Here is a 16,805-nt window from a genome sequence, read left to right on the forward strand (position 1 = left end):
TACTTAGAGACCTAAAAATAGACCTGCCATTCGATCCTATAATTCCTTTACTAGGTTTGTACCCAGAATACCAAAAATCACAATACAACAAAGACATCTGTACCAGAATGTTTATTGCAGCCCAATTCATAATTGCTAAGTCATGGAAGAAGCCCAAGTGTCCATTGACCCATGAATGGACTAGCAAATTGTGGTACATGTATACCATGGAATATTATGCAGCCTTAAAGAAAGATGGAGACTTTACCTCTTTCATGTTTACACGGATGGAGCTGGAACATATTTTTCTTAGCAAAGTACCTCAGGAATGGAAGAAAAAGTATCCAATGTACTCGGCCCTACTATGAAGCTAATTTATAGCTTTCACATGAAGGCTATAACCCAACTATAGCACAAGACTATGAGGAAAGGGCCAAGGAAGGGGAAGGGAGGGGAGAGGTTAGGGTGGAGGGAGAGTAATGGGTGGGGCCACACCTAAGGTGCATCTTAGAATGGGTACAGGTGAAACTTACTAAAGGCAGAATACAAATGTCTACATACAATAACTAAGAAAATGCCATGAAGGCTATGTTGAACGGTTTGATGAGAATATTTCACATTGTATATGAAACCAGCACTCTGTACCCCTTGATTGCACAAGAAATCACAAGATTGTACACAGCTATGATTTAACAATAAAAAATAATAACTAACTAAATAAATAAATAAAAAGAATTTTAATCGCTAATAAAGGACCATAGGCTCTATTGATACCTTCGTTAAAAAATAATAAAATAAAATGTGACTGAGGAAAAAACTTTTAAATTGTATTTAATTTTAATTAATTTAAATTAAAATTACCATATGTGGCTAGTGGCTGCAGGATTTCACAGTATAGTTCTAGAGACATTTGTTTCAGTATGTGCTCCTAAAACCAGCAGCATCAGCACTACCTGGGAACTCATCAGAAATGCAAATTCTTGGGCTCTACCGGAGACCCACTGAATCAGAAGCTGTGCAGCACGGCTCTACCAGTGGGGTGCTGATAAATGTTTAACAACTAGCTCTTGGGGATAAGGAAACCCTGATTATTAGGATTTGCCAACGTCCTTGATATAAATTCTCTCACCAAGGATGATTTCAAGCACTTGTATGATACCACTGAACACAAGGTTGGAATGAAATATATACAACAGGCTCTGAGAGGCAGTGGGGGCCAGTTCCAGCATGCCACTGAGCCCAGTCAGCTGTGTTTTAGCAAGCCCTTCTGATGCACAGTATACTTTGAGAGCCTCTGATCAAGACTTTCTAAATCAGACTCTAATGCAACAGAGGCCAGGGTGTTTTACATTTCTCAAATTTCCATAATGGATCCTGATAAGCAGCCCAATCAGAAAGCCTGGACTCAGAGCATACACATGCCAAGTCAACTTAAGGTGACAAACTCAGACTATTAGGACCTGTTGCTCCTGAGTACAGCCAAGACTGAGCCTAGGACCCTCACAGTGGAGGCTCACATCCAGCCTGTCTTCCCTTAAAGCAGCCATTCTGCAACCTTGATAAGATCATGACATCATAGGCATAACCACTCTATGGGCAGACCCAAGATGTAAGCAACACTAGTCTGCTAGCCATGACTTCGCTCTTTAGTGAGAACTATATTAGGATAATCTGAAATCTGTTCCAATTAATTTTTATTTTAATAAAATCTCTTATAAACCAAAAATCCGACCTGCCTACCTCAATAGATTTGTGATAAGAAACAAATGATAAAACTATGCACATTAAATATTATCTGGAATATTCTAAGGCCAGGTTGAGCCCTAAGGGAGGCAAAATGATACATCTATTTGAAATGAGAACAGACTTTGCTTTGTCTTAGCAATATGTGCTATGAAAAAGCAGCCTGCTAGAATTCCTTTATATTCTAACTAAAGGAAAAATAATAAAAGCAATTCAGAGAAACTTGTCTAAAACCAGGAGGTCACTTATACATACAGGGTCTGAGGTAGAGTGGAGAACAAATCCCTATGTATGAGGCAAATCACCTGATTTCATTATAAATCCAAAGGAGAGAGTTCCATTAAAATAGCTGCATGTATTACCTGAATATTTCCATTGCAAAAGTCATCGTTATGCTCACCACGCTCTACATTTTAATCTATTGAGTTTGGCCTAAATCCCAAATGGGACTATGGTGGAAAAACTGATGTATATTCTTGTCCTTATTATACTCGTTAGCACAAAGTATATTTACATTTAGAATGTACTTAGAGAAAATAGCTGGAAAATTTAGCTGACAGTTTATGGGCTTTAGATGGCAGACAAAGGAACATAATTTAAAGAAAGAACTTTGTCCTGGGTTCTACTTCTGCATATAACAGTGGCATCTCTGACCCTCTAAGAAGGGGTGTCCATTTAGACATGCTTTCCTCGGCATGGGTTAGAGGCCATTCACAGTCTTCTGTCCTCCCTCTCTCCCCACACACATTTGCAGGGATTTGGCTCTAAGTCTGGGAGTTATCTACAGTCCTGACAAAGAAGATAATTTCTCTTGGTGCTAACTAACTGGCCCAGATAGACATCGTCAGGACTATAATTTAATAAGTGGAACTATTCCAAAGTGATTTTATATTTTTGATAAGTATAAAAGCTATAGCAAATGAAAATACTGCATTCCAAATTATACTTAATACATACAGCGAAGGTGCTTATGAGCTAAAATTGGAAGGTTTCCTAGGTAGTTAAGAACTGAAATATTACTCATTACCAGTTAAAAGATTTTATTTGGAACTTGAGAAAATACAGCACCTTGATTTGACATTACTTAATACTTTTTTAGTAAAAGTGTACTTTCTATTTCATGCACTGTGCTAAGCTCTTTGTGTAGCATTTAATTTATTTCTCACTAAAGCACTGCAAAATGGATATTATTATTATTCCTGTTATACAGATGAGAAAACTGAAGCTTGCAAATATTAATTTTTTTTGTTTTTTTTTTACACAGCCCACATAGCTAGTAAATAGCAGAAGTAAGGAAAATTCTGGTCCCAAATCTCTTTCAACTACATCAGTGGCTTTCAGTTCAGTGGATTTTTGTAGAATGCCTAGGAATATTCCAAACATTTTAGGCATTCTTACTTTGAACATATTAGAGATAAGGTTATTCTATGTTAGAGAAAAGTAATGAATTCTCGGATGTTTATCCAAATATTATTTAATCATCTCAAGCATGCAGATGGCGCAAATGAACTGTGGTATCTATAGAAGTATGCTTCTTGGATATCCCCTTTCAAGAATTTGCTGATTAGCTACAAGGCACATTCAGTGAGTTCACAGGCTCCACTTGCAGCACGGTGGAGCATTTGAGCTGGTGCGGGATAGTAGGAGTAAGACATAGCATTTCTGCCTAATATGGGATTCCTCTATGGAAATCTTTGTACCAAGGCTGCCTATTGGGCTGACTGAGGCTGCCCCAGAGCTCCAGTGCAGTCTGAGACTTTCTTATCCAGTCCTCCTTGCCTTTCACAGGTGTCAGACCTGCATCACAGTCTGAAGGCTCTTTTATCTACTCCTGATCCTTCTACTATTGTTCTTTCAACAGACATTATCCCCAGTATATCTCTTACATTTCTAACTCTGTTTTGGTGTCTGCTTTCCAGAGAACACCAAACCTATAAGAAGTCTAATATTTTCACATACTGGCCCTACCAGGCCTGCTATTAAAAAATAAAGGGTAATCTAATAACCAATATTTGTTCATGCTCTTTTGGGGAAACTAATCCATTGCAGACAAAAGAGACAAGTATGCCCCTGTAACACAGACTATACTTCATATACTCTTTTTCGTCCCATTAATTCTTGGGCAAGAAATATACTAAGAAGTTTAGGAGGATACTTTGTAGTGATATTTTTGTATGGTTAATGGTCTACCTAAGAGATTGTTTAAGTGTAGAAGTATCTATAAGGAAAGAAGCAATAGCCAGGGGACTCAGAAAGTATGAACGGACTGTCCTAGTCCCTTACATCAAGATCTCCTTTATTTTTCATCTTTCCAGTATCTGTCTGGTGAAATTAGATTATAATCTTCCTCAAGAAGAAAGAAAAAATATTATAGGTGAACACTGATGTGCCCAATTTAGCTTCTGGCACTTGTTATTCCCAACTGAATTAATCTCTGCAAGAAATTTATTCTGTGAAAGATAAAAAGCATTGAGCATTGGTGCTCCTTTTTTTTTTTTTTTTTAAGAGATTGGATCTCACTTGGTCATTCAGCCTGGAGTGCAGTGGTGCTAACATAGTTTACTGCAGCCTCAATTTCCTGATTTCAAGTGATCCTTCTGACTCAGTCTCCCAAAATGCTAGGATTACAGGTATGCGCCACCACACCCGATTTGAAACAATGAATATTGACAATGTAGTAGAAAATATAAGCTTTTATCATAATGCCTATTGGATAGCATTTTTAGCTGAGAGAGCCACAATTATAGAAGAAGGATTTACTGACAGGAAAGAATAAGAGGTGTGGCATGGAATGACATCATCATTGCTGCAAAGAATGATGGAGTTCCCAGGAAGAGATAAGAACATGGCCTGCAAACATATTAGCTCAGTTAGGGTATTAACCCACTCTGCTCAACAATCGAACAGAGCTAAGAGACCAAGGAAAACATTTTTTTTTACTTTGCAAAATTTGCTTTTTCTTAATCAGTAGTCACCTTCCAGTCCTCTCAAGCATACCTCTAAAATTTCTCTTTCAGAGTGCCAGGAATAAAGGTTGGTCTTGTTCTAAATGTGTAATGTCACTAACAAATAGAGGCCAGGCACCATATGTGCATAATCAACTGCTTATGCAAACTATCAATTTATTACAGCTTAAAATGGAATTGTGGGGCGGTGGAGAATGGAGGGAAGAAAGTGGGTTGATTTAGTCCTATGCTATTAGAAACCAGGAAAACAGGTCATGTAGAATTAAGCTGAGAGGTAGGCTAAGTTTGTTCATTTTCCTAGACTCAAAAGAGAAAATTAATCTGAGATATAAAAAGAGTGAGTCACTTTGATCTCTACACCTCAAAATGCCCAGGTGAAAATACTTGCAATGAAAGACCACAACCATCTTAATTCATCTACAAATATTTACTCTTCCAGCTAATCTTTAATAGGACAAAGAACCTCTATTAATAATTTAAAGGAGATTTGGCCAGAAAAATAAATCCAGACAAGTCAAGGGGTTAGCAAGAAAGGATGATTAAGGTTAGCTAGAAATCTGGGTAGGTAAATATATAGCACACATTCATATAAATATATTCTCATATGTGGATGCCAAAACACAGAACAAGAAGGTGGATTTATAAAGAACCCATCTTGTAAGCTCAGAGACAAATCTACCTGGTGAGGTGCAAAGGCTGGCAACCTCACAAACATACTTTTCTGAAAATAGACGCGGAAAAACTGATTGATTTTAGAGTAAGTCAGATTCATTACGCTGCTCACGCATATACACGCTACTATGAAATATTACAATCATTTTGGATATTTTTATGGGTTTCTTATTTTTCTATTTAGACTTCAGAGTTTTTTTGGAAACAAGAGAAAAAGAGAAGTCAGCAGAAAAGGCTGTTAGTCATGACCGACAAAAGGTAATAGAAACTGCTGCCATAGTTCCAGACAGGTTTTTATCCCCACCCCTAAAGATGTGCTATTTCACTTCAAAAAATGAAGTAAAACAATGTCTGGTACTGATGTGGTTCTCAATGCCACAAAATAAAACAGAAAGTCCCTTTACAAAGATCAGAAAATACCAATTTAAATCCCTATCACAAATTTCTAAAGTCTGGCCTAAATACCAAAACAAAATGTTTTAATCACTTCAACAAAAAATAAGCATATGGGCTTGGTGCCCATAGTACAGTGGTTATGGTACCAGCCACACACACCACTGCTGGTGGGTTTGAAACCAGCCCAGGCCAGCTAAACAACAATGACAACAGCAACAAAAAAAAAACATAGCTGACATTGTGGCGGACGCCTATAGTCCCAGCTACTTGGGAGGCTGAGACAAGAGAATCACTTAAGCCCAAGAGTTTGAGGTTTCTGAGAGATGTGATGCCACAACACTCTACCAAGGACAACATAGTGAGACTCTGTCTCAAAAAAAAAAAAAAAATAGCATATGAATTGAAGATGGTTGTTATTTGACTGGAAGCATATATAATCCAATATAGTTCTACCAGTTTTCTACTCACTGTGATAAATTACTACGAATATAGTGACTTAAAGCAAACATAAAGTTATCTTACAGCTCTACAGATCAGAAATCTGACACAGCTCTCACTATGTTATGACACAGTTGTTGGCAAAGTGTCTTCCTTTCTGGGGGATTCAGGGAGGGAAAATCTATTTCCTTGCATTTTCCAGCAGCTAGTGGTCACCTGCTTTCCTCAGCTCATGGCTCCCTTCCTCCGACTTCAGGGCCAGCAATGTCAGGCCAAGTCCTTCACACATTCTCATCTCTCTAGTTTTCTTCTTTCTGCCTGCTTTTTTTTTTTTTTTTTTTGGTTTTTGGCCGGGGCTAGGTTTGAATCCGCCACCTCCGGCATATGGGACCGGCACCCTACTCCTTGAGCCACAGGCACCGCCCATGCTTTTTCTACTTTTAAGAACCTTTGAGACCATGAGCCCATCCAAATATTTAGGATTATCTATCTTAAAGTCAGCTGATTAGCAACCTTAGTTCCATCTTGCCCTGGCAAAGATGTAACCTAACATATTCACAGCTTCCCAAGATTAGGAAATGGATATGTTTGGGACCAATTCTTCTACCTAGAAATAGCTTACAAGTACATACCCCGTCTACTACCAGTTTGGGAAAGCCTTCATATGGCTCCAATATAAAATTTTCCATATTAAGGATTGAATTAAGAGATTTAAGAACCAATTCAAGAAATGCCTCACATACATTGAAAGTTTTGCTTTTTAGGCTTAATCATAAAATTTAAAGATTAAAAAATATTTTTTTATCATCAGCTTTGTGATATGATATGAAGAAATACATTTATTTTGGTTCATATTTTGTTTAAGTCAACGCATTCTTTTGAAAATAAATAAATGGATTAGTCCATCTAATTAAAACATAGACTTTACATCATTCAATTATTTATTTATATTTTATCCATTACCCTAAGTTCAGAGTCAGGTAACTAAGATATACTGCTGTGATAGAGCAGGGTTTTCACTACTGTTTACCCATATCTGATTGTCTTTTCCTTGGGCACAGGGAAGACGCCTCTTCCCATGTCTGACTAGTTTTAGTCAATGAAATTGAGAGGAATTTACACAGGAGCACGCTTCCTCCAACTTACTACTCCTGCTGCTGTGGGGATGTTAAAAGCCACATGTTGAGAAGGTGGCACCACAAAACAGGAAATAGCTGGAACCTTAGAAACTGCCTGGAAAGATCTGCCCTAGAGTGATTGTTTACCCACATAGGACTTTATGGGAATGAGGTATAAACCCCTCATCACCTAGGTGTATTTCTAGCCTAGCCTCACCAATAACAGTTCAGAAATACCACATTGTACTTTATGGAATCAAAGACACTATCAATTTAGAAATGCATCTTTAACATTTTGTATCACCATTAAAAACACTGCCCATTGAATTATGACATGTCATCTATTTTAAGAAGCATCTCTATTTCAGAAATGTTAAAATGTATAGAATTGTGTATTTGAGATTGGATGAAATATGGTATGTATAATTATAAGAAAACCTAGAAAAATTTAAACTTGTCCTATTTTCTAATAAGAATGTCAAACTTGCACATCAAACTCTTAGGAATATAAATAAAACATAAATTTCTATAGTTAATTTTGTAACAAATTTATGTTCTCGGAATATATAATATAATATATTTAGAGATACTGCTTTTTTTCCCGAAACATAATTGTTTAAACCCTTCACATAGGTGAAAGGTGAAACTTTTGCATACAGACATAAATGTCCTTTGTCATGACTCTAGCTACTTTGAGTTGTGCAACCCAACTTCCCGAAGGAATTCCAGTTGAGGTTTTTGAGACACTACTCTCCTTGAGGCTGCATAACAAACTTTAAGTAAGATTTACCTTTTTCTCATCTTGTCTGTACTACTATTCCAAAATATCACAGATTGAGTAATTTATAAAGAACAGAAATATATTGTTTATGGTTTTGGAGACCAAGAAGTCCAAGCTGAAAGCACTGGCAGATTTGGTTGTCTGGGGAGGGCTAGTCTCTGCTGCCAAGATGGCACCTATTGGTGCATCCTCTGGAGTGGAGAAATGCTGTGTCCTCATATGGTGCAAGGAAGAAGGGCAAGAGGGATGAACTCACTTCATCAAGTCCTTTTATAAGGGTACCTGATCCCATTCATGAGGAAGGACCCTTCATGACCTAATAATCTCTTAAGGACCTCATCTCTTAGTCCTGTCACATTGCCAACACCTGAATTTGGGAGAAGAGCCATTTAAACCATAGCAATCTTAAAGTACAGATATAGTCATGCATCATATGACATTTTGATCAATGATGGTGGCCACACAAGATAATAAGGCAGTTGAAAAATTTCTATCATCTGGTAATGATAACATTGTCTCAAAACACATTACTCATGTGTTTGTGGTGATGCTGGTATAAACAAACCTACTGTACTGACAGTCATATACAAGTACAAAAGTACAACATGTACAAAATTATGTATAGTACATAATTTTGATAATTGATAGTGACTAAGTTACTAGTTTATATATTTACTATACTATATGTTTTATTGATATTTTAGAATGTACTCTTTCTGCTTATTAAAACAATTAACAGTAAAACAGCCAAGGGCAGGTCTTTCAAGAGATATTCCAGAAGAAGGCATTGTTATCAGAGGGGATGACAGCTCCATGTGTGCCATTTCATCTGGGGACTTTCCAGGGAATGTGGTGGTGAAAGATGGTGACACTGGTGAACCTGACCTGATGTGGGCCTAGACGAATATATATGTTTGTGCCTTAGTTTTTAACAAAAAAAATTTTTTTAAATAAAAAAAGTTAAGTGTTAAGATAGAAAAATGCTAGTATGAAGATATAAAGAAAGAATATTCAGAGGAATTAAGGAAGAAAAAAGAAAGAAAATATTTTTGTACAGTTGTACAAAGTGCATGTGTTTTAAGTTATTACAAAAAAGTCAAAAGTTAAAATATTATAAGTTTATAAAGATGAAACCAGCCTCATATTACCATCTGATCTTCAACAAACCAAACAAAAGCTTACACTGGGGAAAAGAATCCCTATTTAATACATGGTGCTGGGAAAACTGAATAGCCTCATGTAAAAGATTGAAACTGGACATGCATCCCTATACCACTTACAAAAATTAGCTCACACTGGATAAAAGATTAAATCTAAGACATGAAATAATTAAGAACCCTAGAGGAAAGTATGGGAAAAATGCTTAACAATAGTGTCCTTGGGAAATCATTCAGGAAGACCCAATGGCAACTGCAGCAACAATAAAAATAAAATCAATGGGACCTGGTCAAGTTAAAATGCTTCTGCACAGCTAAGGACATAATCAACAAAGAAAATAGACAACTTTCAGACTGGGAGAAGATATGCACATGTTACAAATCAGACAAAGAGCTAGTGACCAGAATATACAAAGAATTCAAGCAAATCAACAAGAAAAGAACAATCCCATCAATCAATGACTAAGTGATAAGAACAGAACCTTTTCCCAAGAAGGCAGATGAATGGTCAATAAACACATGAAAAAATGCTCATCATCCCTAATCATCAGAGAAATACAAATCAAAACCACTTGAGACATCACCTAACCCCAGTGAGAATAGCCCACATCACAAGGTCTCAAAGCTGCAGATACTGGTGTGGGTGAGGAGAGAAGGGAACACTTTAATACTACTGATGGGATTGCAAACTAACACCGCCTTTTTGGAAAGAAGTAAAGAGAATCCTCAAAAAACTAAACATAGATCTCCCATTTGACCTCAGAATCCCATTACTAGGTATCTACCCAGAAGAAAAATAATAATTTTATCATAAGGACATTTGCACTCAAGTGTTCATTGTAACTCAATTCACAATCACAAAGATGTGGAAACAACTCAAGTGCCCATCAACCCATGAATGAATTAATAAACTCTGGCATATATATTCCATGGAGTACTATTTAGCCATAAAAAGATGGAGACATTACATCTTTTGTATTTACCTGTATGGATTTGGAGTGCATCCTCCTTAGTAAAGTACTTTGAGAATAGAAAAGCAAGCATCCCATGTAATCAGTACTGATCTGAAATAGTAGACCAACAACTACAGGCCTACATAAGAGAAAAACGCAATAAAATTCAAGAAGTCCTTCAATGTGACAGGACTAAGAGATGAGGTCCTTAAGAGATTATTAGGTCATGAAGGGTCCTTCCTGAATTTACACTAATAAACACAATTAAATTCAAGAAGGGAGAGGAGGTTGTATGTAATTCTATATGGTCTATCCCTTAGTGGCCTTGTTTGGCCCATCATGGTTCAGATTTAGAATGAATCAATTAAGCAGAAAATTAAGCATAAATCATGGCATAAATTAAGCAATTAAGCAATTTTCTGCTTAATTAATTCATTCTAAATCTGAACCATGATGGGCCAAACAAGGCCACTAAGGGATGGGCAATATAGAATTACATACAACCTCCTCCCCTTTCTTGAATTTAATTGTGTTTACTAGTGATAAATTCATCACTAATTGGGAGGGACCAATTAGTTCCCATCTATTAGGGAACTACATAACAGGACACACTTCCTGGCTAAAAGACTCAACTACAACTCAGACTTTGGACTTTACCTGACAAATGCAAATAATTGTATGTCCCCTCATATTAACTCCTTGATTTAAAACAGTTTATGAAGTACAAATGTTACAGTAAGCTAAGGTTAATTTGTTATTAAAGGAAAAATTTTTTTTTATAAATTTAGTATAGATTAGTGTACAGTGTTTATAAAATCTACAGTAGTGTGAAATTTAGTATAGATTAGTGTACAGTGTTTATAAAATCTACGTAGTGTACAGTAACGTCTTTGGCACTCATCACTTGCAGACTCACCCAGTGTCACTTCTGGTCCTACAAGCTCTATTCATGTCAAGTGAGCTACCTTACACAGGTGTACCACATTCTATCTTTTAAACTGCATTTTTACTGAATCTTTGCTATGTTTATATGTATTTAGATATACAAATACCAGTGTGTTATAATTGCCTGCAATTATAACAGTATAGTTAACATGCCGTACATGTTCGTGGCCTAGGAGCAATAGTCTATCCAATGTCACCTGGGTGTATAATAGAGTTTACAATCTAGGTTTGTGTATGTCACTCTCTTGATGTTTGCACAATGACAAATTCACCTAAGAATGCATTTCTCAGAATATATCCCTGCCATTATGCCACACATGACTTTAATTACTTGAGTGTGAGATATGGACATTTTTTCATGTTGTTGTTGATCCTGTATCTATGATCTTTACAACATAACCACCTACTGTGTTGCTTTTAAAAATGGTTTTCAAAAGACTCGTTAAGTAAGACATCCCAGTTTTAAAACCCAAAATAGAACATAAGTCAGGCACACAATCATACTACCATAAGGCAACATAGGGTATGTTCTAAGAAAGAAGAAAAATGATCATGGAGATTAGTCAAAAGTTCTGGTAGGAAACATCAGAACAGATGTGAAACGTGCATGCATAGAAAATAAATTCATCAGCTAAAGGTTAACCTTACCATGGTTGGTCTAAAACACTGTCTGCAACACACATTATATAAGACTTTATTACTTTTTTGTTCTATCCAATCTTAAAGCCATGATTTATGCTTAATTTTCTGCTTAATTGATTCATTCTAAACCTGAACGATGATGGGCCAAACAAGGCCACTAAGGGATTGGCCACATAGAATTACATACAACCTTCCCAGGTGAATAATTTGCTTCAAGAGGCCCATGGATAATGATTTTCCCATGAATAACTGATGTTCTAGGGACCAACTGCCTCCCTTCCCCTTATTTCTTTTATACTTTCTTAGGATGTCATGTGAAGTGTCTATGGAGCCGGTGTTAATCTCCATCCACTTTGATTTTTCAACTGGGATATAATCTTTTAAGGTTAGAGACTTGTAATATTATAAGGAACACTCTAAATTATTAAATATACCTCAGAGAATCCATACAACTTCATTCGAGATAGATTCATTCATTCATTCATTTGAGAGACAGGAGCTTACTTTTTTGCCCAGGCTGGAATGTAGGGGTACGATCTTAGCCCACTACAGCCTCAAAGTTCTGGGCTCAAGGGATCTTCCCACTTCAGCCTCCCAAGTAGCTCAGACAAAAGGCACATGCAACCATGCCTGGATAATTTTATATTTTTATTTTTATAACGATCCCATCTCGCTATGTTGCCTGGGCTGGTCTCAAACTCATGGCCTCAAGTGATCCTCCCACTTTGGCCTCCCAAAGTGCTGGGATCACAAGCATGAACACAAAGCCTGACAAATGCATTCTAATTATCCTCCAAAGCTCAAAAAATATTTATTCCTGAAAGTAAATATCAGAGTCAGGTGTATACACTATTATAAAATACAAACATAACTGTGTGGAATATGTGACGAATATGAAATAAATTAATGTATGTTTATAAATCAAGTCTTAAAGGCATCCAAAGCTCTGGAAGTGATGGGCAAGGCAGGTGGTGTGACAGTAGCCCTCAGCATTTGGTCTTCTTTCTGAGGAATAAAGAGTTAGGCAGCTCTACCGGCATCTGTGTCTTGGCCTGGGCTATCTATCATCTTTTGTCCTGTTTTATGCTTAGGCTGCTTCACAGGCACTAGGTCCTTTTATTACTGTTGGTAGGGTTCCCTGCTACTCAGATGTGAGCCTGCAACTATAAAGACTGGAGAGAGAGGGGATAAAGGAGCCCTGCCTCCTCTCTAAATAGCCAATATTCCTTCTGAGAGAAGACTCCAAATCTCCGTTAACGCTTCTGTAGAAGGCAATGCTATTCACTTGACATTAGATAAAAATCCCAAACCCCACGATTATTTTCTAGACTAAGGACTTTGTGTCCCAAAAGATCTCTAGAGATCTTCCTAGCTGCTTTCTATCTCCACAACTTTGCCCACATCTCTCTTGGCCACTCATTAGAGAAAAAAGATAGGTGAGCATTACTCATGATGTTTTCATTCTTCTGGACACTTTAACAATAGTTTTTTATTTGTAAACTTTAGTGAGGTATAATTTACAGACAATAAAATGGACTCAATTGAAGTGTAGAATTCAGTGAGTTTTAACAAGTATACACATCTGGGTAAACATCATGACAACTGAGATAGCAAATTTTCAAACTTTTCTACCACCATGGAGGGTTCCCTTATGCCATTTTGGAGTCAGTTCCCACCAGTACAAAACCCAGGTGAACCACTGGCCTCTTTCTATCACTATAGATAATTTTGCTGCTGGTTGTAGAACTTCATAGAAATGGAATCATTCAGTACGAACTCCTGCATAAGGTTTCTTTCACTTAGCATAATGTTTGTTGTATTTATCCGTATTGTTTTGTGTATTGTAGTCTATTCCTTTTCATTGCCAGGCAGTACACATTGCATGGACAGAATACAAGTTTGTTTATCCATTGACCTGTTGATAGACACTTAACTTGTCTCTTATTTTTAATATTTACGATTAAAACTGCTAAAAATATTTGGGTACAGATCTCGTACACACATTGACGTGCTTTCATTTCTTTCAGGTAAGTACAAGTGGAATTGCTGAGTAGAGGTTTTCTTTTTAAAAATTAAAACATAAAAATATATCGTGTTTAACAGTGTTCAATTCATCTTATTTCCACTTAAACATTTAAAAGAAAGAAGTGACATCATAAGTCATGGAGTAGTCCACGACTGAAAAGGGCATGTGAAGTTCCCACAGGCAAACAAAGTAAACTCCCTTGAGATTGGAGCTTTCTCTAAGTACTGGGAAGGGGCTCAGGACTTACTCAAGGAGTGGTTGAAAGAGAAATAAAGAGACCTTTATTAACAGGACTTGTTTTAATAAAGGGATTTGTTCAGTAAAATTTGGATTCAGTTAAAAGGCTGCGCTGAAGGATCCAGAAGGCTATCTATGGCCCCAAGGCTGCAGGTGGGGACCCCCATACGGAACTCAGCTGTGAGTTGCTAAACATAAGGCTAGAGTGCAAGAAAGTGCATAGTAAAATTAACGTGCAGGAAATCCTCAGCATCACATATAAAAAGCTAAATACAGACAACTTTAACATTCCAGTTGTATTTTCTCATCTGATTATAATGGTTACCCTTGACTTTATATAGATTAAATGGTGGATAGTCAACTAATAATATCAAATGTGAACAATATCAAATGTGAAGAAAGTCTTATCCTGTCTGTTTTCTGCAACTAACTCCTCATACCCCACAGGGAATTTTCCAATTCAACTTCAAAGACTAATTAAACATTTGGGATAGGAGCTTTGGAAAAAAAAATGACTGTGTAATTTATTTTACATATACATATTAGATAAAAAATAAACAAAAACTTCCTCTGGATACTGAAAGTTTAGAGTTGGATCTTCTGAAAGGCAAAGAGCATTGGGAAAATAATTAACCATTTCAAGTATTTGTCAACAAATTAAAGTTTCATGTTTCAAAATTTCATAATTAAGCTATGTCACTAATCATCTTATAGTTGACCACCGTTTAATCTCTTATCAAAGCCAAAGGTTTGTAATTTCATAGTTTTATCTCTCCCTTTTCAATTTAATATTTAAAGAAAGGTAGTATTTAGAAAATATGAATTTTTTAGAAAGAAAGAAAATGTGAGAAGTATCTAAAGTATTTTACAAGGCATCTGGTTCTTCTAAAACTACCATGTTTTTTACTTTGATCTTACAGCTTGTTATGGAGACCTAAGTAGTGTTACCTCACAGCATGAATAAGGTGGTCAGAGTAGTAGAATTGACCCTTTCCAATTTGGCTGGTAAATCAACACCTGGCCTACCACTGAAATCTCCATGACAAAGACAAAATGAAGAGTAAGGAGAACACCAGCTTGATTCTCCCTATAGCAGCTAGAATCTATGGTCAGGGCTAGCTTAGGAGTGATTTGGTGACTACAGTTTATAAAAATTAGCAGAGAGACATGACAAAAGACTCTGCCTTCTGAGAGAACAATTCACTTGACATGCTTGTCCTTTTTCCTCCAAGTCTATTGCTCCTACCAGCCACGCCCTCTGGAGGAAGTAGGAAGGTTGCCACATTAGAAAGCAAGAGTCTAGGGTCCGTGAGCAAATTACTTAATGTCTTTGGCTTCTCATCTGTGAAACTCGGTATCAAGTACTTTTCCTATTTGAAGCTAGGAAGCTGGGCCCAGACTTCTTGGTCCCAAACCACTTGGTCCTAAACCACTCAGTATTCCCACTTAGGGCTTCCTATTTACACATAGTGGTGGCTCTGCCCTCCAGCAGACTACAAACCACACACATCAGACACTGTGCAATGGCCTTTTTCAGTTTTCTATTCTTAGAAAGAAAGCCCCATAGGATATTTCTATGCTTCCAAATTTTACTTTTGGAAACTAACAAAGAATATATTTAAAAAATGAATGGATCTAATGCATAAATCTATCTGATATACACATTTGTTTGTCAATGACATCTGTTACAAGATGGCTTCTACAGCACCATTTAAATAGCTGGTAAAGGCCAACCTGAAGAGTTTCAGGTGCTGGTCTCTGAAGTTGGAGGAGACAGTGCATGCTCTAGAAGCTCTATCAGGAAGGCCTCAGCAGCAAATTGGACTGAGGGAACTAGACAATCTGTGCATCAGAGAACCAACTACTACCAAAGGAGTTGCTGTATCATTGTGCAGCCATGAGGATGTGCCTCACAGACCTCAACTGTAGGGAGTGGAATTGGCCAAGGATCCCGGCTGCCATGCTCTGAAATACATCCCTGCATTTTTCAGAGCCTACTCTGCCTCACTTGCCCGCTGCTGGAGTGTAGCAGGGACAGAAGGGCAGGCCTCCGATGGCTCATTTTGTTTGAGGTCTTCTGGATGCCTTGCTACCTCAAACTGCATAGCAGACTAGCATCCTTCCACCAATCCTCTCTTTCACCTGGAATAAGACTTTAATCACTGCCTGACAGTTCTCCCTGTCTTTTCTAGCTCTTTCTCAATTTCCTTTCATGCAGGCATTTCCTCTAAAACTAACCTTGCAATTTTAGTCCCATCTAGGCATAAGGGGTCCAAAGATCCAGACTATCATTCATTCATTTATTCATTCACTCCTCCAATAAATATTTACCAAGTGCCTATAATGTTTCTGGCACTCTATTCTAGGCAATGGGGACTGGTGAATAAGACTGAGCAGGCCCCCACATTCATAATCCTTCCCTGCCTAAAGTGTCTTAAACCAGCGGCTTCTTCAGTGATTACTATATGTTGGACATTTAGCTAAGAGCAATCGACATACCTCGTCTCATCTGCTCTTCACAACTGTGAAAGGAGGTATTATTATGCTTTTTTCAAGAGGACTTAGAGACATTATGTTGCCAGGGTCTTCCCTAATACGGCAATTTTTAAATCCAAACCTCATGCTTTTAGCCAGCAAGCTATGGTGTATGTATTTCTTTTAGATAACAATGCTGAGCGCTTTTACTTGCTGGTAATGATAATACATCTGCGTAGTTGATTTTCCAACGTCTGGCTTCATTTCTTCAATTTAA

The 16,805-nt window shown here is 37.2% G+C and overlaps 1 protein-coding gene across 10 annotated transcripts in view; it reads right to left on the reverse strand.

Moving 5' to 3' along the window:
- NEK11 (NIMA related kinase 11) overlaps positions 1-16,805 on the reverse strand; it is a 324,099-nt gene that overhangs the window by 143,143 nt on the left and 164,151 nt on the right. The window lies entirely within an intron of this gene.

Source organism: Nycticebus coucang, chromosome 8, assembly GCF_027406575.1.
Source record: "Nycticebus coucang isolate mNycCou1 chromosome 8, mNycCou1.pri, whole genome shotgun sequence".
NCBI classification, from domain to species: Eukaryota; Metazoa; Chordata; class Mammalia; order Primates; family Lorisidae; genus Nycticebus; species Nycticebus coucang.